Genomic DNA, 27,293 nt, shown 5'->3' with positions numbered 1-27,293 from the left:
TAACCTTTTCTTCTGTTGGGTGCACTCCATTGTGATCTAGCAGGAACCCCATATAAACCACTTGGTCTGCAAAAAACTCACACTTCTCTGCTTTCAACTTGATGTTATGCTTTCGCAAACGTCGAAATACTTCTCGAAGCGTATTCAGGTGAGTAGTGTCATTCGCCACTGTAATGAGAATGTCATCTATTCGACATACCACATGATCTAATCCCAAAGGACTTGGTCCATAACTGACTGAAATATTGCGCTTGTAGAACTAAATCAATAAGATAGCCGGGCATATCGAAAGAGTCCAAGGTGAGTATTAATGGTTAGACATTCTTGAGATTCTCTGTCCAATTCTAGCAGAGAATAAGCTTGACTTAGATCCAATTTTGTAATTTTTTTCCACCTGCTAAGCTGGCAAACATGTCATCTGTGTTGGGCAGTGGATACTGCTCCTTACTGAAAACCCGATTAACTGTCATCTTATAGTCTCCACAAATCCTCACTGACTGGTCTGCCTTTGGAACCACCACTACAGGTGCAGCCCAGGAGCTATTTTTTACTTTCTGAAGAACACCTCGCTCAACTAGTTTTCTCAGTTCCATTCCTACTTGTTCTTTAATAGCATAGGGTACTGTGCGTGCTTTGCAAAATATTGGATATTCGTCATCCTTCAACCTTATCTGTGCTTTAAAATCCTTTATTGGTTCTGTGCTTGGCAGGAATAGGTCACTATACTCTCTCCTTAGGGTCTCCATTTCATTCATACTGACTGCAAAGACTTCTTGCCAGTTGAGTTTTATTTTTGACAGCCAGTCCCTCCCCAATAAACTTGGTCGCTGTCCTTGGGCAACTAGCAATGGTAGCTCAACGAACTCTTGATCCTGGTACTTTACAGGAACATGACACACTCCCAGCAGCCCGATTTCATCTCCCGTATATGAACGAAGTACAGTATCTGTTTTTGTGAGCTTGAAATGCTCTAAATGTCTCTGGTAAACTGCCTCGCCTACAATGGAACGAACACTCCCGGTGTCAATTAAAAATTCTACCTCTTCATCTCCCACCGTTATGTTCACCGTCAACTTCCTTCTGCTATGGTCTTATTCATTGGTACAGAAAATAGAACAAATACTGTCTGATGAATCTGATGTCTCATCATCTGGCTTAGCCACAAACAGTGTTGATTTTTCTGATTTTTTTTTTCATGTGACACTTCTTTGCTATATGGCCAATTTTCTGACACTTGAAACACTTGCTGTCTTTGAATTTACACTCCTTCGGGTTATGGTTATTCCCAAATCGGTAACATTCCTCCGAATATTGTCATTGAAATTTCTTTCGGTTCTCAGATTTCCTCCCTGAATATTTTGTTTCCACACTGTGTATTCCTGGTTCAGGAGTCAAAAATGCCAAGGTGTCTTTTTCAACCGTTTCCATGGCATACGCAATCTTGACCGCTTTATCGAAATCCAGATCCGTCTCTGATACCAACTTTTTCTGTATTGCTTATGACCGTAACCCACAAACCAGTCGATCACTAAGTGTTTCAGGCAGAAATTCTCCAAACTCACAATGTGTAGATAGCCTCTTTAACTCAATTACATACGAGTAAACAGTTTCACCCTCCTTCTGGTTTCTCTTATTGAATTTAAATCTTTCAGAAATAACTAACGGTTTGGGCATGTAATACCCCCGCAACATTTGCACTAAATCTTTGTACTCTTTTTCTTTCGGCAGGGTCGGTTGCACTAAATTTTTCAAAACTCCATAAGTCGTTGGACCAATAATCAACAAAAATACAGCTACTTTCTTTTGGTCCTTAACTTCATTTGCCGCGAAAAAATGTTCAAGTCTCTCCACATAATTCGCGAAGCTTTCTGTGCTTTCATTAAACTCACCGATTTTTTCTATGTGGGTCATGTTGATTCTTCGATAAAGAGAATTCAAGCGTTCCGAATTCTCGTCGTCAATGTATATAATAGGCCCTAGTCTTGGCCCAAAAAGTCAAAACATGATTTATAAACATGCGACATTTATTCCCGAAGCTTCTCTTCCATATTTTTAGTGCCCCGAGCCCGACCCCAATTTAAACACATTACACTGTGCAATTTCCAAAAAAGTGAAACCCATCTTGAAATAGAAATTGTACAAACGATTTTCAATATTGTACAAAAGATTTTAACAATTCGTACGAATGATTTCCTAAATCGTTTAAATGATTTATAAAAATCAAATAAACGATTTTAAAAATCGAACAAACGATTTTAAAAATAGTACAAACGATATGAAAGATAGAATAAACGATTTCCTAAATCGTTTTAAAAATTCGTACAAATTATTTTCTAAATCGTTTGAACCACTTTACTTAATCGTTCAAACAATATAGAAAATCGTTTAAACAACTTTCTTAATCGTACAAACGATTTGTAAAATCGTACAAACGATATTAAAAATCGCACAAACGATTTTCTAAATCGTTCAAACGATTTTTGAATCGTTCAAACGATTTTTGAATCGTTCAAAAGATTTTTGAATCGTTCAAACCATTTTATAAATCGTACAAACGATTTTCGAAATCGTTCAAACGATTTAAAAAAATCATAGAAACGATTTTTATTTATTTTTCTACATTGTCAATATGGCACGAATACGCCGTCGTAATAAACATGGTACTGCAAGGCAAGATATAACCTTCTTTGTTAATAAATGTAAGGTTAAGTCTTGCGTTCCAAAAATTACTCAAAATACCTTTACTCAAAATCTTTTTATTCAAACGTTGATAAAAGGTTGAATAATTCGACGTTTTCCTTCAAACATTTCAGTCAATTATCAAATAACATATTCTCCATTTAAAGGTTATGTGATAAACATATAAAGAAATGGAAATTATCCTATTGCTAAAAATAGTGATATTGATTTGTCATTGATTTCCAAAAATATAGTACAGGTAAAGGGTTGATAATACAAACCGAAAGTAAAATCAAGATTGGATATTTTTCCTTTGAAAAATATTTTTTTCTGGGAAGTTTCCAAAAGAGGTACCGGTAAGTGTTGTTTTATTACATATTAAGTCTATTAATTGATAAACACAAGGATAAAATAAGGTTTTTCACCACCTCAATGCATGTTTCCCTTAAATTATATTGTTCACTATCTCCAAATAATTAATGTATTTCTTTTAAACAATTTGCTACCATTACCCTATATCTCAATCTACGTGCCTTTGCTCACATTTTCAACTGTTTGTATTGTGCTCATTGATTTTTAATCTACAAATCATACAGTATTTTACCATACTTAAGTTTAGGAATACTTATTTTATGAAATTCTGCTCTTTTCCAGTGTAAAATGTACAAAGATTTATTTATCAAAGTAATATGTTTGTATACGTCACAAAGCTCTCTTCAGATATTTTTTAAAAAATTTTTTGAGAGTTCGTTTTACTTTCATTTATTGCATAGTGCAAAACAAAACAAAAGAAAATATCTGAACATTCTTTCTATATACTGAAAACTTCAACAGAGAGAAAATAAGTGTGAAGTCTTTTATTTTTCAGATGTGTGCTTTTTGACTCTTAAAACATGAATCACATACCTCGCCTGTCAGAAGTAATATACGTGGGACTTTGTTGTAAGGTAGGGACTCCAACAGAGGTGAGGATCAGGAGAGAAGTTATGGACACCTTGGAGGCAGTGAATAAACCTGTGTTCATCATGAGAGGATTTGACAGAATGAGGAGTGGGAGTCAACGTGAAGGATTCAGACTGAAGACTTCAGATGAAGATTGGATGCTCTGGCATCCAGACCACAAGGTGATATGTGATCTCTCTCAGATCAGTCTCTATCGTACTCCACAACACACTGTGATTCTGATGGAGCGTGATGATCTACCACCTGGATTTACCAGACTTAACCTGATGACTGAATCTAATAATGCTAATACCATTTCCTCTATTATTGCAATAAATAACACGGTATACATTTCAAGTACATTATTCAGAGATAACTATTTACGTTTTTTCAAGTCCTGCAGTGTTCCTACTGCTGTTCTTCATGGACCTTGTTCTACCTTTTCTCTATCCCAAAATAGCGAAATTGACACTGCGTTCTGTATTCAATCACATCATTGGCCTACATCAGCACTACCATGGATACAGAGATGTCGTGAATCAGGCTGGCCAGATCAGAATATTCTTTTAGATATATTAAGAGGAGGATTCCATGTTGTTCCAATCGGAAGCACACCTGAAAATGTTTTGGAATGGAGAATCTCATTCTCTGGAGCAGAACAAAAACTCGTTTATTCAATGAATCACTGTCAATTTTTATGCTATGGTCTTTTCAAAATTTTTCTGAAAGAAGTAATTAATTGTCAGACCAATACACCAATTCTCTGCTCATATTTTATAAAAACTACTGTATTTTGGGTCATACAGAACAATAAGTCCCTATCCTGGACACCTGATACTTTATTACATTGTTTCTGGGAAATCTTTAAATCATTAATATACATGGTACGTATTGGGGAATGTCCAAACTTTTTTATTCCACAAAACAACATGTTTAGAGTTAAAGTCACTGGTTCCGTACAAACCTCACTGCTAAGTCAGTTGTATAATTTGTATTGTGAAGGAATACCCTGTCTACTACTAAGTGAAACAATAAGACCTTACCTCAGTATTGCTATATTAAACAGAACAATTAGAGTACATACACAGGAGCACAGTTTTATATCTACCATTGAATTGGATATAAGCTTATTTAAAGAATTATCTACATTTGATCACGGAATAAGACGTATTGAGGATTTTGCAGTTTACATGAAACAAATACAAAGTATGATTAGGAGAAGACTAACATCGTATGAGACAGTGTCTTTACAATGTATTACATCAAACGTGTTACGAAATACTGCCATGTTCTTTCATTGTAACATAAATAAAAATAAGAATCGCAATATGTTTGTCTTTAAAGTTTATAAAGGATTCAAATTACTAAAACAGTCATGCAAGTTTGGTTGTTTTTCTGATATTCTTTATCTTGCAATGTACTTCTACAGAACACGTAGATATGAAGATTCACTCCGTTATTTACATAAAGCGAAGGAGAGGATGTCCTTACCGTATGTTATGAATATCAATCATGTTAATGTAGATATATACAGATATTACATGGAAAGGAATACCCTGGGTACTAAGATAAGTAAAGCTGTAATGCTAAATATTAAGCTTCATTGTGAGTACAGTTACATAGATGAACTAGTGTTAGAACAGGAGATCAGTAAGAAGCATGGTATTCCTTTATTACAAATTCCACCTCAAGTGATGTTACACATGTTGTTTATACTGAATCATCACAGACTTGGTGACACAGTCAGGTCAAAACAATCTCTACAGGATCTACAGACTCTGCTCTATGACGACGGGGATTATGTACCGAATCCCCTCAGAGATATTTCATTGCAAATGCTGGGAATCTGCCAACAAATATGTGGGGACTATATGGAATCTCTCCAGTCCTATCGATATTCTTTACAACAAATTCCAACTCAAAAGCTTCAGGAAGCAACACTGTTTAGAATAAATACTATTCCAATTTAACAATCTGACGTTGTTTTTGGAATAAATGAGTTTGCTTACATTTAAAACATTTTGTAGGACACTCTTTTATATGATTTAATGATGTATTTAATGTTTTCGAATAGGTTTATTTGTTATACCTGTATATGTAGGCCTATGTTTTCTTTTAAATTATACTACTAATAGTGTACATATTTCTTTTCAGATAATTGAGATATTTACTTTTTTCTTTAAGAAATATTGTAAGGACCTGTCAGATGTCTATAATTTAAGTTGTTGTACTATGTAATAGTTATTGGGTGGGTGGACTTTAACTTTTACTTGTAATGATATTACACGTGTGTCAAAACGTTGTGAAAACATTGGCCGAGAATGTTAGATTTTGTATTTATTTTTACTTGCCATGAATTAATTACCTTTCATCTTAAATCTGTATGTATCTTGATTTAACAGTCATTATCTTAGCAGTTCTACATGTATGGTTAAGCTGTTATACTTTAAATCATCTGCTGTCATGCCACTTGTTTACATTCTGTCTGCAATCATTATATTGGCGCATGCTATGTACACAGTTTTGTATTTTACCAAACTTGTTATTCCTGCTATATCACAGGCATAATTACTTGCTATTTATTATGTTAAATATTATTGTGGGTTCTACTATTCATTTTAACCATTATTATTCCTTATTACATGTGTCTTCTACTTGCATTATATTCTTATCCACCCGCCATATCGTCTGCATACTCAGCAAGTTTATTTATGTGAAATTTATAAGTTTCAGAGATAAATCGTTTACTTACTTATTATAGACACATCTTTTGTTATCCATATTTATTGATTATTTTGTCTTTTCTCATGTTAGTTCCTGGGTTTGTTTATAATCCATCTTGTACGACAATTTTGTCCTACAGTTCGACACGATTTTCATTTTGTATGATGTCGTACATTGTCGTGATTGGTGGAACATCGCCGTACGCATTTTTATTGGTTGAATCTAGTCATGTGACCCTTTTCCGAGGGTAATATATAGGGGCCGATTTCATTATGTAAACAGATAATTTGCTGAGTTGTCAGGCGCGTATATTTCAAAGAGACAAATCCTAGATCCGCCCATATTTTTACCGTAGCCTCTATACAGCATTACAATTGTGATTTAAGGTGAGAAAATGATCAACAATTATCTCCTAACACACTGGACACTTAGATAATTGTAATTAACTGTGGGGATAATCCTTGTATATCCATTGTACCCCCTTTTTTTATAGTAGCCTGTCCGGTTTACGCCACCAAAGTTTATTATTGTACCTCTTGAAATGAGAACTGATTTATGATTAATAAATATTGTTGAGACCAAGAAGAATCTTATGTTTCTCTACAGCCAGAGGACCAAGGATTTTAGTACAGGAGTACTACCAGTATTTATTTTGTAGCGTCCCTGACTTAAGCTTGGCCATTCCCAGGGAGCTTACAATATAACGAATTTGTTAAAACACACATATCATCATTTAAACTTTTCTCCAATAAAAATGCTTTCCTTTAATTTGTATTTCTTCTCCAATTCATGTGTGAAGCAAATTTGAATTCTTTTTCCCATGTCCTAAGTTGAAATCTTAATGTTATCTTACTGAAATGTAATGCAAATAGATAGCAATTTGTGCATTTTTTTTTAATTTTTAATATCAATTCTCTGTAATTATCAAAATTGATTGGCCACACATAGAAAAACATTTTGATTTTTTTATAATAATTTTAAACAACTATGTCATTAATTGTAAAATCTAAAGTGGGTTTATGAAATAGACCCTTGGTTGCCATAGAAACGGGGTGCAATTCCTCAATTTCGTCAATTTTGAAAAACATGCACTTATCAGGAAAAACTGTGTCCAGAAATGAAAAGGGATAACTTAATATGTTCTCATTATTTAAATTTAATACTACAGATTATAGTAATTATATCTGTAGTTTTAATTTAATCTCTCAATAGTAAATGGCCATTTTACATATTATAACATATCAGATATGTGCTTGGTTTAGTGGAGTTTTTGGAGGCTTAAAACAAAAAAGGCACACTGATTAGAAATTTAGTAATAATTAATTATGAAAGGCTGATATTTGATTATATCAAAATATGTAAATTATTGGTGGGAGATTCAAAGATGTAAAAGAAATTCAAGGGTAAAGATTACTTTTTTTCTACATTTTGAAGCATTTTTTGCGTCATAATAACTTCCCTTGAACTACTCTCTAACGTTTAGAGGTACAATGTGTATGAACATGAACATTTTCTGGCGAAAGTCGGAAAGATCTCATCAAAGTTTTTACAGTCTGGAAGAAGAAAAGAAGGCTAGACATCTTAAACAATGAAGACAGCAGGTAAATTCATGTATATACTGAGCATTACAAAAATATCAAGATTAACCAATGCATATTTTCTTAATTTTATTTGCCTTACAATACACAGTTGTTTTACCGGTAACGTTATTGGTCAGTGGTGATTCCTTATCAAATCAAGCGAACTATCCCTTTTGACAGTTTGATTTTTTGACTAATGAATTAATAATTATTATTAATAAAATGAATTTAAAGCATATAAACATTACTTGCTGATACAGCTGAACTCCCCCCCCCCCCCCCCCCGAAATATAAATGTCTATATTGAGATTGTATAAAATCTGTGCCATTCCGTGGGTTTACTTTTTATGATGTGCTGAGAGAGACTTTTAAGTGAACATTATTTATCTTTATAAATAAAGAATAAGCATAAAGTAGCTAAGTTTTTTTTAATAGTTTTCTATATATCAGCAAAATATGATCATGTCATGTTCATAAGCAGAAAATAGAAAAACAGCATGTTTGTTTTGATATCATCGTTTTATTTAATAGCTTTTATCATTTAAACGTTAAATTTATCATATATATCCAAAACAGTACTATATGTATTGACAAAATAGATCTAGGTTAAGAATGCACTGGATATATTTATCGAGTTATTTTTGTTTATATAGACACTTTCATTCGTCTGTGAAGTACCGGTACTGTATACAGTGTAATCTATAGTTCAATTTTGTGTGAATAATAATAATCTTTTCAAATAGCAAACAGTAGAAAATATATATGTACACTGTCACATATGTATTAGTGTTAAAACAAAATTTAACTAGAAGTACTGTGAGCAATGAGCTCACTTAATGATACCCCCTGCCTCCCATATGGTTTTAACTAATGACAAAGTCCATGTTTTACTGTGGCCGGGAAACCCAAAATATGTGTCGGATCAAAAAGTGAAATAGGAGGTGCGCAATGGCAATATATATATATATATATATATATATATATATATATATATATATATATAAGCACATTTTACAACAACTCTTAAACTAACATAACTGCCCTAAGTGAAGAAATATTAATATAGAAAGCACAAAGAAATTCACTTTTACATGGATACCCACTTCCGCCCCAGCCCGGGGTTGAACTCTCGACCTTCGGAATCTGTCTCCTAGCAGTGCAGGAACAGCGCACTAGACCGCTCGGCTATCTAGGCAAGTCATAAAACTTGCTTTCGATGCCGCTGGAATTCTCGCGGCGCTGTCCTACACTACACGGTCATTGAGAATAGAAGTGAGATACAGTTATTTGGACATTAGTTTTAACAGAGGATTGTTACCAATACATGTTGTAATGAAATTAATTATTATTTATAAAGCACATTTTACAACAACTCTTAAACTAACATAACTGCCCTAAGTGAAGAAATATTAATATAGAAAGCACAAAGAAATTCACTTTTACATGGATACCCACTTCCGCCCCAGCCCGGGGTTGAACTCTCGACCTTCGGAATCTGTCTCCTAGCAGTGCAGGAACAGCGCACTAGACCGCTCGGCTATCTAGGCAAGTCATAAAACTTGCTTTCGATGCCGACAGCGCCGCGAGAATTCCATCGGCATCGAAAGCAAGTTTTATGACTTGCCTAGATAGCCGAGCGGTCTAGTGCGCTGTTCCTGCACTGCTAGGAGACAGATTCCGAAGGTCGAGAGTTCAACCCCGGGCTGGGGCGGAAGTGGGTATCCATGTAAAAGTGAATTTCTTTGTGCTTTCTATATTAATATTTCTTCACTTAGGGCAGTTATGTTAGTTTAAGAGTTGTTGTAAAATGTGCTTTATAAATAATAATTAATTTCATTACAACATGTATTGATAACAATCCTCTGTTAAAACTAATGTCCAAATAACTGTATCTCACTTCTATTCTCAATGACCGTGTAGTGTAGGACAGCGCCGCGAGAATTCCATCGGCATCGAAAGCAAGTTTTATGACTTGCCTAGATAGCCGAGCGGTCTAGTGCGCTGTTCCTGCACTGCTAGGAGACAGATTCCGAAGGTCGAGAGTTCAACCCCGGGCTGGGGCGGAAGTGGGTATCCATGTAAAAGTGAATTTCTTTGTGCTTTCTATATATATATATATATATATATATATATATATATATATATATATATGTAATAAAGATTCGGTGAAAGGTTCATTAAATTTCAATCAGTGGTATAAGAGGAGTTGTTGATAATAAGAGATGGGTACCCTAAAGTGTAACAGACGGACGGAAGTACAGACAGCTGGATGTACAGCTAGACGGACATACCGATTACAGTATACCCTCCCATTTTTTAAGCAGAGGGTATAATAAAACTATATACATGCACATGTAGAATATTCACCTCTGATTTATAATGATATTTGTTTTATACACACTGACCATCATGTTTTGTAATATTCTAAACAAATTATTTGATACTCAGGCAAATATTCACTACTGGTAAGATGACCACACACATGAACATGTCTGTGTATGAATAACATGAATTTTCCTTTTGATCATGTTCCTAGGAAAATAATATTTTCATAATTTTTTCATCAAAGGATTTACCATATGAGATGAATAAAGAAAAAGTAAGACCAGTAAACCAAAACAGGACCAAATAGGCCATGACTGAAGTTCAAGTGCATTCTGCAAGAAAGTGGACAGTCTAGATTTTGTTCTTTTCAAGGTAACCATTCTTAAAATATGAAAGTAAATTAAGGGTAGATGATAAAAACAAAAAATGGATGCCTGGATTTGTATATATTTTTTGGCATAATTTAGTTGCAAATGATGCTATTAATAAATTTCAAGAATATTAAGAAATTGTAAACCTTCTGTGATGTTCAAAAGTCTGCCCTCCTGAAACTATCCTTATTAATCTATACAAATTTTTTTCACTTCAAATTTCATTTTCATGCAAAATTTGAATTAAAAATTAAGAAATACTCGGAGAAAGTTATTAAATTTACTGATTTAAACATGACCCAAGTTGTTTTTTTTTATTCTTTGACAAAGTTTGTTTTGATCATCTGTCCTGAAATTGTTAAAAAATATTTCAGTTTATCTAAATTCAAACCTTGCTTATTTCTTTTTTTTTTTTTTTAACAAAATTTAATACCTGTCCAGTAACAGAACAATTCTTATACTACATGTAGAATAAAGAAAACAACTTTCTAAAGGATTACATACACATTTAATTAGCTTGAAATCGGTGTATATTGGAAAGTGCAGGAATTATTTACCATTGCAGGTTCAGAAGGGATGCCATATTTCAGGTTTGAAACCAGGCAAGTGAAAGCTGAATTCCAACCAAATTCAACATACTTGTACCCACTTGTACCCACTGTCTTCAAGATATCAGTGTTTGAGATGTCAAAGTTCAAACATAATAGGAACATGTTTATCATACTATGTGATGGCATCCTCAAATCTTATGCTGTATAACAATATGTTTTAGAACTTATCAAGTTTTATCCTGTACCTTGCCAAAAAACTCAACTCAGCATAATTCTCATTAACTAATTATCAGTGTTACTTGCGTATGTCAATGTAGGTCATTACCGGTACTTGCCTGACCAGCAAAAACTCTACAGTGGAAAATCCAGAGACAAGATTTTCAAAGCAGCAGAAACTATGGCTGTCACAGGTACCCAAAGTGACCCGGAACCGCGGAACAATTAATTCGGGTCGGGTACGGTTCCATTTTTTCGGAATTCGGTTCTGTTCCGATTTGTACAATAGAGTGGGTTTTACTATAAAAATGGCGTCAAAAACGAAAGATTTGTTAGTACATTGCCATTATAAGGTGATTTAAAGAAATTGGTCCAATTGTTTTCTAGTCAGGAAACTACTTTAAACTAGTTATAATGTTGCTATTTCTAAAATTAAATGAAAATATTTTTGTTGTTGTTGAAAATAATAGAAATCATAAGCTTTTATTCCATTACCTACCCGAACCGAAAAACCTGAAACCGAACCTAAAAAAATCAGAACCGACCCAACCCGAAAAATTTTGGAACCGTGACAGCCCTAGCAGAAACAGTAAAATTTGTCACGTAAATCTAATGAGGAGTAGTTGAGAATAAATGTACCCTAAATGTTGCATATATAAAAAATAAAAAAAAACGAAAAGTTCTTTTGTTTTCAGAATTTATATTTACATGTGAAAAAAGGAGATTGATATAGTTGGTGTGATGAGATGTTTGCAGGAACCTAGTAAAATGAAAGGAAGAACTTCCTTAAAATGATACTTGTGGGGGACAGTGTCTCATGCGGGGGGGGGGGGGGGGCATTGTTTCAACTGACTTTACAGAATACAAAAGTTCAATTGCAAACCTAATTATTAATTATATGCCAAACACTATGTATAAAGTTTTCCATTGTTTGATATTTATGTTTAAATCCAAGATAACTTACCCAAGAGGATGTGATTTCTTTTAAACCAATGTAATTTTTCTCAAGTTTAAAGCCGTGTTTCATAAGTTTTAAAAGAAACTAGAACTGTCCAAACGGGACAAAATACCCCCCACTGGGTTTTCCAAAAGTAAGTTTTTCCATTAGAAAGATATGTATCACACATGAATTATGAAATTTTTCTTCCAGTGACCTTGAAGTTCCCCAAATTACCTTGGGTCAAGGTCATGACACACCCTTGGGTCATGGGCAATCTTGGAGTGAAAGGAGAACCTACCAAGTTTATCCATAAGAAAGATATGCACCGGACACGAATTATGAAATTTTTCTTCCAGTAACCTTGAAGTTCACCAAATGACCTTTGTTCGAAGTCATGAGACACTCTTTGGTCATGGGCAATCTTTGTGTGAAATGAGAACCTACCAAGTTTATCCATTAGAAAGATATGGACCGGACACGATTGCACAGACAGACGGACAGACAGACGAACAAGGTGATTCCTATATACCCTCCTAAACTTCGTTTGCGGGGGGTATAAAATCAGAAGGGGGAATAAGTTTTTGACTTCGTTCAAAGTGTGTGTGGTTTGCAGTTGCCCATGAATTTAATAAATAAGTATACAAAGTAACAAGCTGAAATGAGTAAAATATTATGAATGTCCTGCTTGTTTTAGTTTCATCTCAGAATTTTTCAAGTTTGTCCAAATCTTTAAAAAGGAAAAGCCACAAGGTTTTGCAATTTTTTGACACAGCATTTCAAAATGCATTATATTTTTGCAATATCATAAAGATGCAAATTTAAAATGCCAAAAAATTTAGTTCACATTCATATTTAATTCATTACACAGGTTTTATAAAAGAGTAAAGAAGTGTAGTTTTGGGAATATTGTTAAACGCAGCCATTTTGTTAAAAATCTGGTATTCCTGTCTCCATGGTAACAAATCTTGCATTCCTGTTTTCATAGTAACAGAGAATGGATATTGAAAATTTTATTTCATATTTGTTTAAATCTAAAGGGATAGTTTCAGGAAACTTGAAACATGCCCTTGTTAGTCTATATGTACTTCAAAATTGTCAATTTTACGGAAAGGGGGGGGGGGGCATTTTGTGCAGGTGTTCACAGTTCTATATATGAACAGATTTACATGTTTTAATGCTCTTGGAAATGGGATGTGAATATTTTTACATGACACTTTTCCTAGATATGGACTAATTTTACTGTAAATGACACCAAAACAGGTAGAAAGGAACATTTCTTTTTCTATATGAACTTAATGAAATGTGCATATGTTCCTTGAAATACGGAAATTTTGCAAATTTTGGGCAATTTTTCATCAGCTTTTTAAAAAAATATTTAAATGTCCCATAAATATTTTAATTTGTTTAAACTAACTTATATACCATCTATGCAATGCACTGTTTCATGAATTTCAAATCAGTGTGCAAAATATTAAAAAATCGCTTTGAAAAAGGGTCTAAAATGGTAATTTTCTCAATTTGGCAAAATGCCAAAATCCCCAAAGAAAAGCGTTGTTAAGCAATTGTATAGAATTAAATTTTTAAAAAAATTATGTTGTTATACTAAAGAGGAATAATAGTAGTTTTGAAACAAAAGTAGTTTTTCACAGTCTCTTGGTTCTTTTAAGTTCATTTTATTAAGGAAAACCTGCAAAATCACGTTTTTTGGTCAAATGTAAGGAAGTAAGTAAGGAAGAATTTACAGGGGAAACAATAGGTGCCGTTACCATGGCAACGAGACATTTTTTGAAATAAAAAAATATAAAACGATTAATGATGTGACAATGTGAGTACACACAAAGTTTCATTAAAATTGAAAATGTAGCGTGGCCAAGCATTATATATATTGTTTGATAATTACATAGAATTGATATTAAAGCGCATTTTCCCAAAATTATATGCAGCTGTCCATGTGCGGAACTGTTTGTGTCTGATGTAACGCCAGAAGGCGAGTATAAATTATCACGTGTTGAAATGTACTAAGAATCTTTCAGATACAGTAAAACCCTTTTAGTACAAACACAAATATTGCGAATTCACGGATATAACGAAGTAATTTTGAATCCACAGCTATATTCCTTACGCAGATACATGTATAACGCATACAGAAATAGCGAAGTAATTTCACATGTCCAAGATACTTCGTTATAAACTAGTGTTACTGTATTTTTGAAATCTATATTTAACAATTTTATTTCTCACAGAATATTGAAGTATAAGGAATCACTGTCTATTGATAGGTTTTGCTAGAGACAATCCAGAATAGTTGGAAATATGGGGTTATCTACTAAAAATGAATAACGGGCGAAGTCTGTATTGCAAGTTATCCCACGGTGCAGAGATAAGGAACCTTAAGGAAGCTAAAAATGCTTTGAACCGATATAGAAAGTTAGATCAGAGTGATAATGGATCTCTAAGATTGATTGATTGATTGAATATTGTTTAACGTCCCTCTCGAGAATTTTTCGCTCATATGGAGACGTCACCGTATGCCGGTGAATGGCTTCAAATGTTTACCTTTATTCGGCACTCAGGGCCACATTGAGCAGTGAGGGATATTTATCGTGCTGACACGAGGCCTCGGTTCTTAAGGTCTCATCCGAAGAACCAGTAACTTTCACTTCAAAGTGCCGAGCGCATGGCGAAGGAACTATTGCTATCAATTTTATCGAATAGGTCAGTCGCGGCCAAGATACGAACTCACGACCTCCCGATCACGGAGAGAGCGTTCTACCGACTGAGCTTCCGTGAAATAGAACTCCAAGATGTGGTGTGGTATCAATTTCCGAGGTGAAGGAAGAAGAAATCAAACAATGATTGATTTCCAAAAACCTTTAAAGACGAAGAGGGCATAAAACGCGAAAGCCTGGAGAGGGGAGAAAACATCCCCTGGTGATGAATCACACACACCTCCTGCCTTCTGTGTGGATCAAGTAGACACTATTCAAAGTTTTAGCGAGAAGCCTCGTTTAAAAAAAAAGATCCTACTCAGTTAGTTTTTAACTGGCCTTTATCCTCTTTTGTCAGAGAAAAGTCAAATTGCAGACAGGCTCTCTGATATCTTTAATGTTAAGTATTACATGTTCAAAGGTGCGTGAAAGTAAAACAATATATCGGGTTTAGAGCAAAAAAAAAAATAAAATTGCTGTGTTGGTACGCTAGAGGTTCCAGGGTCGAGTCCCGGATAAGAATTGATTTTTCACAACCTGTGACATGAGTTCATTGATAAATCGAGTCGACTTATGAGTAAACCTAATTATTATTCATTATCATTAATTTACCATAGTCGATAAACTGAGTATCTGAATTATGATTTGTTACCGCAGCAACTGTTTTTCTCTGATCATGAAGAACTTTTTGAATAAAATCTACCTTATATAAACATAAAAATAGTAGGCTTATAAAGATACTTTTTTATTGTCCATTGGAAATCCGTCGGAATTACTGTATATAAAGAAGATCACACCTTTATAATTTCAAAGTAACCTATTTTATTGTAAATAAAAACATTTTTGGCAGCAAATTTTGTAATAAGATACTGTTGTTATAATTATATACTCATCATTGATAACATAAATGATTAAGGTCTTTAGATTAGCCACCAGACATGTAGGTGGGGGGCATCATTTATTATTGGCATCTGGTGAATAATTACATGTCAACAGATGGAATTTGCAACCTGGCATGGCAGGGACACTGTGTATGCAATAGCCATCTTGATTAATCCAATTAGCTAATTAGCCAATCAGATTGAAGTAATCTATACTGAAATCCTATCTTGGTCAGAGGTATCTCAATTATTCACTTTTTTGTTTTAAGAGCTGCTGGACGCACCTAAATCTTAACAAGAATTCAATTTACCCGATGCCAGTTTACCTTCAATTCTTACGGATTATTTAGAATCATCTCAGAAGGTATAGGCCACCCATATCATTTCTCTATCTATCTGTTTTATACATTTCAGTAATTAATAATCATGGTTCATCGGGTTCTAGTTATTGGTCATTCATTTGTACATAGGTTAGAATCATTTCTTTTCAAAGAAAGAGCATTGGGTTGGTATAATATGGGATTTGTTTGAACCGAGATACAGGTTGAATTTGCGAGTTTGAGTGGCGGAACTTTGAGGCCAGGGCAGAAATGCATCCAGTCACGAAAATTCATGGAAGTGTTTTACTCCTTTCAACCGCACTCAGTTTTTATTCAGATTGGTGGAAATGACCTAACGCACGAAGATCAACCAGAGCGGTTGGCTCGTGACATTAGATCATTTGCAGAATTCTTGATTACCGCTTATGAAATTAATCATATTGTGGTTGGTCAATTGTTACCGAGGTATTCCGAACGTTCGGGACCTCGGTACAATGACAAGAGTGTGACTAAAATGGGTAGCGAAACCCGGGCCGGGCCGGGATTTTCAATAACGAAAACCGGGTTTTTAATAATCACGAAATAAATACTCATTCTTTCTTCATGAAATTTACGGACATAGATTATTATTCTGGGATTGGCCTTCGCTGAAAGTTTTAGGTCAAAATGTTCTGTTTTTCAATGATTATCACCGATTGTCCTTTTCCAGGTGACTAAAATGGGTAGCGAGCCCGGATTACTCATTTTGGCGATTTAAACTTAATTTCGGCAGCATATTTACAATTATTTCATTTGAATCTTTGGTTTTAAACTTACACTACCTAAAACATTTAACTGTTGCAGTAATAAATCGCGATTATTGAAAATATACGCATTTTTTGAACACCCGGGACTGGTCGAAACCGGACACGTTCAACCGGGAAAACCCTTTTATTTCCGAAATACTTAGCAGAGAATGACAAATAATTGAAATATAAATGACTCTTTTTTGATTTGCATATTTCAATTATTTTTTTCCAATTTATTTCTTTGATGTATCTCGGTCAGGGACTGAAAAAAATCTACATTCTTTCTCTGGCAATCCGGAATTATTAATTTGTCCCGGGCAAACGCGTCCGGTTTTGACCTGTCCCGGGTCTATGAAAAACGACAAAAAACCTTATAATTGACATTTGATTTCATAATGATTGAACAATTTAACTATTTAAAGTTAATAAACAACCATTAAATGCAAATATCACAAACACTTTCGATGCATTAAGCTTAAAATCGCCAAAATGAGTAAACCGGGCTCGCTACCCATTTTAGTCACCTGGAAAAGGACAATCGGCGATAATCATCGAAAAACACAACATTTTGACTTAAAATTCTCAGCGAAGGCAAAACATATAGTTATAAACTATGTCTGTAAATTTCATAAAGAAAGAATGAGTATTTATCTCGTAATTATAAAAAAAACCCGGTTTTCGTTATCGAAAATCCCGGCCCGGCCCGGGTTTCGCTACCCATTTTAGTCACACTCCAATGACAAGGTCGTTGAAGTGAATAAATATCTGTCCCAGTTATTGTTAGAATGTGATAATGTTACTTTGTGGAAACATCGAGGTTTGTGGAGGAAAAACCCCTACATAAACAAATACATGGGCGCAGACATTTTGGACACCCAAGGTTGTGCGAAGGAGAAAATGCTAGCTGGCGCGTGATTGGTCAATAAGAGAAAAGACTTGTTATGTATTTGACAAGTGAAATAAAGTTGATAAAAATCTCATATCAAGACTTGGGTTTCTTTGAGGTATATAGGAGTTACAGGTAAAAATTTGAAGGGAGGGATGCACTTTGGTTAGAGATTTTCATTTGGTGTCAAACGCACCTAGTTGTAAACAAATGGAAATTGAAAGTAAAAGTGCAACGGCACGGTATATTTTTTCTGGCATCTTTTGTTTTCCAATATCTCGAACTTTCACGACAAAAAGGTCATTTGCCCGAAATTCAATATATGTATCAGTGAGAGGGGCTAAAGTTTGTATGGAAGTCTATGGGAAAACATTTGGTGGTGTTTGTCCTATAGAAAAGGTATGATTTCATGGATAAAAATTGATTACAGCCAAAAAATCAATCGGTTCCTATTTTTTGGGCATTGAGATTGTATTTTAGTTAGTTTTGACTATTTGTTTAAAAATTAGAGGGTTTGGGTAAATTGGGGCTCACAATGGGGACTGCACATAGTGAAAAATTGCCAAAATTTGTGCCCTAGCTCTCATATTTTCAATAAATGTACATGTAAATAACTTAAAATAAATATTTATACCGAAATTTACTGTGAATATTGTAAATAATGCAATATCAATATTTATGGGCATCGTCAATACATAAAACATATGAATATCCCCCTCACAGTTTGAGAAATTTATTTAAATCCATGTATTTTATGAGTGTAGACATTGGAACAGATTGATTAATCCTCTTTCAAATTTGTGATAATCAGAGTTGATCGAATAATTTATAACAAAATTTGACTGCTATTTACTAATTAGGTTACTTTGTTTTTACATAAGGGGCATAATCCAGCAGCAAAGCCAGTTTCAGTCATGTAATCAGTGCTGGCTTGAAATAAAAGTTATACTTTTGGTGAAACTTAGAGATTACTAGTAGGAAATTTAATTTAAATTACAGTACAATATATTTTTGCAGAAAATACATTGAAAATGCAATAAATATGCAAAATTATAACTGAAAAAATTATGAAAAAGGTATCTGAATATCCCTCCACCTTGCCATGTCCAATCTTGATATTCTGCTGAAAAGGGGGGGGGGTAATTTTGTGCTCTAAACATGCTGTAAAATGAGGGAAATTTGTTAAAATCTGGTTTATTTGAATAACAAGAGTCATGCTTATCTGCAGTTATTTTTTTTTCAATTTCTTTTTTATTTTTTAAAATAATTATCTGAGTAAATTCTATTTTAACATGATTATTTTAAAGGTATTACATCACAAATGCTTAAAAAAAATTCAAAAGATGGTGTTAAGAATAAAAAATTATGATATAAGCTACTAGATGCATTTATCAGTATGTTTTAATATAATAAAATGTATTTTAGCGATGCATTCTCAAGAAGGAAGAGATTAATGAACCCTACCCTCTTACAATGAACAACACATGGATACTCTCGGGATGATCCCTTTGCTTTCATTAAGAGTTCCAAGGTATTGTTTTCTTTGAAAATCTAGTTAATCTCTTAATATTTAAGTTATTTAGAACTTTTTATAGATTATTAGAAAATAAATTTCCTGAGAACTGCAGTTATTTAAGCACTTTGCTTACAATTGAGCACTTTATTCAGTCAGACAATATGATTTATCTGCCCTTGGCATTTAATCAATTTATTAATTAGGTCAATAATAAGAAATGATATTCAAATAAATATATTTGCCTTTTATGAGAATATACATATTTAACATCAAATACATGAAATGTTCATGAAAATTGGCTAAAATGTAGGTCACCCCCTTTCAAAATTACAAAATTTTCAGTGGGGATGTATTTGATTCTCTGATGCCAGCAACCGCACTGCTGATAGAATTTTTTTCACTCTTATGTACATTTGAACTAGATATAATTCTCTATTCTTTCCATTGATTATTTTATCTATATTAGTTTTCACTCTTTCCATAATCCAGCTTTTCTTACAAAAACCTGCTGATTTTCTTCATTTTTCATTGATAACGGGTACCTGCTACCCTGAATGATTAACATGATCTTCCTTGAGAAATTATTAGAGATAATAAGAAAGACAAGCAAAACATATGCTAGATTAATCATTTTATTTCAAAAGTTTGAAAGAAAAATAGAAAAATGCTTCAATTTATAGACATCTTTTCTGTTTCACAGATGTGGGTCTGATTGACTGGGGTGTGAAATGTAACAGCCAATGGTGTACTTAAGGTAAGACTGTCAGTCCTAATATTCAAGAGGTCAGATAAGCAATGGATATGTGTTCTAAATTTACTAAATTGACCACTTTTAACAAATGTTTCTTTTACTCTATAGAAAAGGTATGATTTCAGGGATAAAAATTGATTACAGCCAAAAAATCAATCGGTTCCTATTTTTTGGGCATTGAGATTGTATTTTAGTTAGTTTTGACTATTTGTTTAAAAATTAGAGGATTTGGATAAATTGAGGCTCACAATGGGGACTGCACATAGTGAAAAAATGCCAAAATTTGTGCCCTAGCTCTCATATTTTCAATAAATGTACATGTAAATAACTTTAAATAATATTTATACCGAAATTTACTGTGAATATTGTAAATAATGCAATATCAATATTTATGGGCATCGTCAATACACAAAACATATGAATATCCCCCTCGCAGTTTGAGAAATTTATTTAAATCCATGTATTTTATGAGTGTAGACATTGGAACAGATTGATTAATCCTCTTTCAAATTTGTGATAATCAGAGTTGATCGAATAATTTATAACAAAATTTGACTGCTATTTACTAATTAGGTTACTTTGTTTTTACATAAGGGGCATAATCCAGCAGCAAAGCCAGTTTCAGTCATGTAATCAGTGCTGGCTTGAAATAAAAGTTATACTTTTGGTGAAACTTAGAGATTACTAGTAGGAAATTTAATTTAAATTACAGTACAATATATTTTTGCAGAAAATACATTGAAAATGCAATAAATATGCAAAATTATAACTGAAAAAATTATGAAAAAGGTATCTGAATATCCCTCCACCTTGCCATGTCCAATCTTGATATTCTGCTGAAAAGGGGGGGGGGGTAATTTTGTGCTCTAAACATGCTGTAAAATGAGGGAAATTTGTTAAAATCTGGTTTATTTGAATAACAAGAGTCATGCTTATCTGCAGTTATTTTTTTTTCAATTTCTTTTTTATTTTTTAAAATAATTATCTGAGTAAATTCTATTTTAACATGATTATTTTAAAGGTATTACATCACAAATGCTTAAAAAAAATTCAAAAGATGGTGTTAAGAATAAAAAATTATGATATAAGCTACTAGATGCATTTATCAGTATGTTTTAATATAATAAAATGTATTTTAGCGATGCATTCTCAAGAAGGAAGAGATTAATGAACCCTACCCTCTTACAATGAACAACACATGGATACTCTCGGGATGATCCCTTTGCTTTCATTAAGAGTTCCAAGGTATTGTTTTCTTTGAAAATCTAGTTAATCTCTTAATATTTAAGTTATTTAGAACTTTTTATAGATTATTAGAAAATAAATTTCCTGAGAACTGCAGTTATTTAAGCACTTTGCTTACAATTGAGCACTTTATTCAGTCAGACAATATGATTTATCTGCCCTTGGCATTTAATCAATTTATTAATTAGGTCAATAATAAGAAATGATATTCAAATAAATATATTTGCCTTTTATGAGAATATACATATTTAACATCAAATACATGAAATGTTCATGAAAATTGGCTAAAATGTAGGTCACCCCCTTTCAAAATTACAAAATTTTCAGTGGGGATGTATTTGATTCTCTGATGCCAGCAACCGCACTGCTGATAGAATTTTTTTCACTCTTATGTACATTTGAACTAGATATAATTCTCTATTCTTTCCATTGATTATTTTATCTATATTAGTTTTCACTCTTTCCATAATCCAGCTTTTCTTACAAAAACCTGCTGATTTTCTTCATTTTTCATTGATAACGGGTACCTGCTACCCTGAATGATTAACATGATCTTCCTTGAGAAATTATTAGAGATAATAAGAAAGACAAGCAAAACATATGCTAGATTAATCATTTTATTTCAAAAGTTTGAAAGAAAAATAGAAAAATGCTTCAATTTATAGACATCTTTTCTGTTTCACAGATGTGGGTCTGATTGACTGGGGTGTGAAATGTAACAGCCAATGGTGTACTTAAGGTAAGACTGTCAGTCCCAATATTCAAGAGGTCAGATAAGCAATGGATATGTGTTCTAAATTTACTAAATTGACCACTTTTAACAAATGTTTCTTTTACTCTATAGAAAAGGTATGATTTCAGGGATAAAAATTGATTACAGCCTAAAAGTCAATCGGTTCCTATTTTTTTGGCATTGAGAATATATTTTAGTTAGTTTTGACTATTTGTTTAAAAATTAGAGGGTTTGGGTAAATTGGGGCTCACAATGGGGACTGCACATAGTGAAAAAATGCCAAAATTTGTGCCCTAGCTCTCATATTTTCAATAAATGTACATGTAAATAACTTTAAATAATATTTATACCGAAATTTACTGTGAATATTGTAAATAATGCAATATCAATATTTATGGGCATCATCAATACACAAAACATATGAATATCCCCCTCGCAGTTTGAGAAATTTATTTAAATCCATGTATTTTATGAGTGTAGACATTGGAACAGATTGATTAATCCTCTTTCAAATTTGTGATAATCAGAGTTGATCGAATAATTTATAACAAAATTTGACTGCTATTTACTAATTAGGTTACTTTGTTTTTACATAAGGGGCATAATCCAGCAGCAAAGCCAGTTTCAGTCATGTAATCAGTGCTGGCTTGAAATAAAAGTTATACTTTTGGTGAAACTTAGAGATTACTAGTAGGAAATTTAATTTAAATTACAGTACAATATATTTTTGCAGAAAATACATTGAAAATGCAATAAATATGCAAAATTATAACTGAAAAAATTATGAAAAAGGTATCTGAATATCCCTCCACCTTGCCATGTCCAATCTTGATATTCTGCTGAAAAGGGGGGGGGGGGGTAATTTTGTGCTCTAAACATGCTGTAAAATGAGGGAAATTTGTTAAAATCTGGTTTATTTGAATAACAAGAGTCATGCTTATCTGCAGTTATTTTTTTTTCAATTTCTTTTTTATTTTTTAAAATAATTATCTGAGTAAATTCTATTTTAACATGATTATTTTAAAGGTATTACATCACAAATGCTTAAAAAAAATTCAAAAGATGGTGTTAAGAATAAAAAATTATGATATAAGCTACTAGATGCATTTATCAGTATGTTTTAATATAATAAAATGTATTTTAGCGATGCATTCTCAAGAAGGAAGAGATTAATGAACCCTACCCTCTTACAATGAACAACACATGGATACTCTCGGGATGATCCCTTTGCTTTCATTAAGAGTTCCAAGGTATTGTTTTCTTTGAAAATCTAGTTAATCTCTTAATATTTAAGTTATTTAGAACTTTTTATAGATTATTAGAAAATAAATTTCCTGAGAACTGCAGTTATTTAAGCACTTTGCTTACAATTGAGCACTTTATTCAGTCAGACAATATGATTTATCTGCCCTTGGCATTTATTCAATTTATTAATTAGGTCAATAATAAGAAATGATATTCAAATAAATATATTTGCCTTTTATGAGAATATACATATTTAACATCAAATACATGAAATGTTCATGAAAATTGGCTAAAATGTAGGTCACCCCCTTTCAAAATTACAAAATTTTCAGTGGGGATGTATTTGATTCTCTGATGCCAGCAACCGCACTGCTGATAGAATTTTTTTCACTCTTATGTACATTTGAACTAGATATAATTCTCTATTCTTTCCATTGATTATTTTATCTATATTAGTTTTCACTCTTTCCATAATCCAGCTTTTCTTACAAAAACCTGCTGATTTTCTTCATTTTTCATTGATAACGGGTACCTGCTACCCTGAATGATTAACATGATCTTCCTTGAGAAATTATTAGAGATAATAAGAAAGACAAGCAAAACATATGCTAGATTAATCATTTTATTTCAAAAGTTTGAAGGAAAAATAGAAAAATGCTTCAATTTATAGACATCTTTTCTGTTTCACAGATGTGGGTCTGATTGACTGGGGTGTGAAATGTAACAGCCAATGGTGTACTTAAGGTAAGACTGTCAGTCCCAATATTCAAGAGGTCAGATAAGCAATGGATATATGTTCTAAATTTACTACGCAAGTGAGTTAAGGCTACGTATGAAGACTTATATGCAAAATAATTAATTAAGACCCATAATTGCTATACATACCGCAAAGAAAATGTTAAGACTTGTTTTCTGATACATTCTTGGTACCCACGATATGCGATTGCAAGTACACATTATGACGTCATATTATGACGTCATCGACCTCTACTACACAAGTCTATATGAAACATCAAAAAAATCGCTTCGGCGCAAGGGCATACCCTACTTTGTTTTACAGAAACAAGGTATAAAGAAAAGCAGAATATTCCAAAGATTTAAGATATCGCTGCACAAATGTCGACACTGCAATTGTTTAGTTACTATTCGTACAGTTCTAAGTTGAAACAGGGTAAAAATGTACAGTCCAGTGTAAGTTTAGTAAAATTTTTCTCGATTAAAGAAGAGGATAGGATTTGTGCAGCAATTTTATTGATTCTAAGACTATTATCTTTAATATTATACTTTATTTATTTTAAATTAAATAGGATATGCCCTTGCGCCGACGTTGTTTTGTTGATGTGTTTTATTACCTTGAATGGGAAAGAACTATGACGTCATAATATGACGTCATAATGTGCACTTGCAATAATATACTGTGGGTACTAAGTATGTATCAGAAAGTCAATTTGAACTTTTTCTGTACATAAAATATACACTTCATGCATTTTTTATAAGCCCATTTGCATAGAAAAACCCATATTTAACCTTAACTCACTTGCGTAAATTGACCACTTTTTACAAATGTTTCTTTTACTCTATAGGAAAAACCCCTACATAAACAAATACATGGGCGCAGACATTTTGGACACCCAAGGTTGTGCGGAGGAGAAAATGCTAGCTGGCGCGTGATTGGTCAATAAGAGAAAAGACTTGTTATGTATTTGACAAGTGAAATAAAGTTGATAAAAATCTCATATCAAGACTTGGGTTTCTTTGAGGTATATAGGAGTTACAGGTAAAAATTTGAAGGGAGGGATGCACTTTGGTTAGAGATTTTCATTTGGTGTCAAACGCACCTAGTTGTAAACAAATGGAAATTGAAAGTAAAAGTGCAACGGCACGGTATATTTTTTCTGGCATCTTTTGTTTTCCAATATCTCGAACTTTCACGACAAAAAGGTCATTTGCCCGAAATTCAATATATGTATCAGTGAGAGGGGCTAAAGTTTGTATGGAAGTCTATGGGAAACATTTGGTGGTGTTTGTCCTGGAAGGATACAGCTTCTCTTTTGTGTGATAAAGTTCACCTTAATGATGCAGGTATGCGAATCTATGCAAAAAGCGTCCGAGCAGCTGTAGGTTCAAGTAAACGAAGATAGAACAAATTCGAACACTGTGATGTTTCTTATTGTTTACGATTTCACAAAACCTTTGAATTGGTTACCCGATGTTGATTAGATTAACAAACATCTCAATTGGGAAATTTACGGCGGTTAACGGCCTGTTCATGAAGGATTCGATTATCAAAATCTTGAAATCCGCAGATACATGTACATGTAGGTACTTGTAGCTGTAGTAGACCATACAAAACTTAAAAATCAAAGAATTGAATTCAAATATTTACAAAATAGTTTGTATCAGTTTAAAATTCCTGTATTGGAACGGTTACTATCAGTCAGGTTTATCTAAATGAGCATTAGAATTAATTTCTGAACAGCTTTATTAATTATTATTACTGTAAGATAAATAATATCTTATTACATTTAACATGTTTAATTGGTGATTTGTGGCTATTTTAGTCATTTTACTTCCGTAATTTTGTCCAATATGCACCTACTTTTTGATCAACTGTGATGAATTATTATGCTCTCACTTGGCAGTTATTGGCTTTATCTACATGCATTTACAAAATTTATCACTTGTATTGTTTTGGCTTTCATCTGTCTCATACACTGGTTACATTAGGATGTTATTTTGTGATGCTTAGGCACTGTGTGCATCTTCATACATTTTGGCATCGTTGTGCATCATTATGCACTTTGTTTATTGTGATGCTTAGGCATCGTTGTGCATCATTATGCACTTTGTTTACTGTGATGCTTAGGCATCGTTGTGCATCATTATGCACTTTGTTTACTGTGATGCTTAGGCATCGATGTGCATCATTATGCACTTTGTTTACTGTGATGCTTAGGCATCTTTGTGCATCATTATGCACTTTGTTTATTGTGATGCTTAGGCATCATTGTGCATCATTATGCACTTTGTTTACTGTGATGCTTATGCATCGCTGTGCATCATTATGCACTTTGTTTCATTTCATTGTGATGCTATGGTATCATCGTGCATCATAATGTATTTTGTTTTATTATGTTGTGGTGTCGTTGTGCATCATTATGCATCTTTGTTGTTGTGATGTTTTTTGAAAGTGGTTGTGCATCAGTATGCACTCTTGCACTCTGCTTCTGCTTATTAATACTTTGGTACTTGACCATGTTGATTATAATTGTAAAATTTCTGTTGTTTCCTTGTGAAAATGAATTATCAAACACAATTATATTATAGACAATTTTTCAACTCATGAATATTATATTACCAAATTCATCATAACAGGATATATAATTCCTTTTTAGTATAATCGGTTACATTTTTGGTTTCTTTCCTAATACAAATTTTATTTATTTATTAAATTAGTATTCAAGATGCCCAAACAGAAGAAAAAAAGTTCAACCAAAGTGTCAGAACCAGTGGCTCCTGGAAGAAGGGCGAGAAATGCCAGCAGAGCCAAAGCACCCAATGCCGAGAGCCCAGCTGTAGAGGCCCCAAAAATCCCAACTCCTGATGAAATTGCTATTGAATTAATCGCCAATCTGAGCGGAAGCCAGGACACAATCCTTTCATTCCTAATAACTCAATTGAGGGGGAACCAATCCACAGATGGACAAGTGACACAGGGTCAAGCCGAACACATGGCAGTTGATGATGCAACCTCTTCTCAACCCTCATCGGTAAACGGAGCCTCATCAGCCTTAGGTACAATGAGTAACATTTCAAACAATGCTTCATATGTTTTAAAAAATTCTCTTCCACTTGGGTTTAATGTGGAACAAAAATTAAAGAAAGACATTTG

At 33.2% G+C, this 27,293-nt stretch overlaps 2 long non-coding RNA genes across 7 annotated transcripts; both read left to right on the top strand.

Moving 5' to 3' along the window:
- The first annotated feature begins 7,883 nt into the window (after positions 1-7,883).
- Positions 7,884-11,265, top strand: LOC134269537 (uncharacterized). Its single transcript, XR_009992595.1, has 3 exons — positions 7,884-7,946; positions 10,495-10,622; positions 11,187-11,265. It is a non-coding gene; the product is annotated as an uncharacterized LOC134269537 (long non-coding RNA).
- A 6,597-nt stretch (positions 11,266-17,862) lies between these two features.
- Positions 17,863-25,137, top strand: LOC134269549 (uncharacterized). Of its 6 annotated transcripts, none has more exons than XR_009992598.1 (8): positions 17,863-18,029; positions 19,337-19,442; positions 20,128-20,181; positions 21,318-21,423; positions 22,109-22,162; positions 23,301-23,406; positions 24,092-24,145; positions 24,985-25,137. It is a non-coding gene; the product is annotated as an uncharacterized LOC134269549 (long non-coding RNA). The 6 variants fall into 6 exon arrangements; XR_009992597.1 differs by having other exon boundaries at positions 17,863-18,046; XR_009992600.1 differs by lacking the exon at positions 17,863-18,029 and adding an exon at positions 18,087-18,310 and having other exon boundaries at positions 22,109-22,191.
- The last annotated feature ends 2,156 nt before the right edge of the window (positions 25,138-27,293 follow it).

The sequence above is a fragment of the Saccostrea cucullata genome, unplaced genomic scaffold (genome assembly GCF_032062105.1).
Source record: "Saccostrea cucullata isolate Sc308-1 unplaced genomic scaffold, CSIRO_AGI_Scuc_v1 ctg3229, whole genome shotgun sequence".
Lineage (NCBI taxonomy): Eukaryota > Metazoa > Mollusca > Bivalvia > Ostreida > Ostreidae > Saccostrea > Saccostrea cuccullata.
The sequence above is the reverse complement of the archived record's forward strand: the minus strand, read 5'-3'. Positions and strand labels throughout refer to the sequence as shown.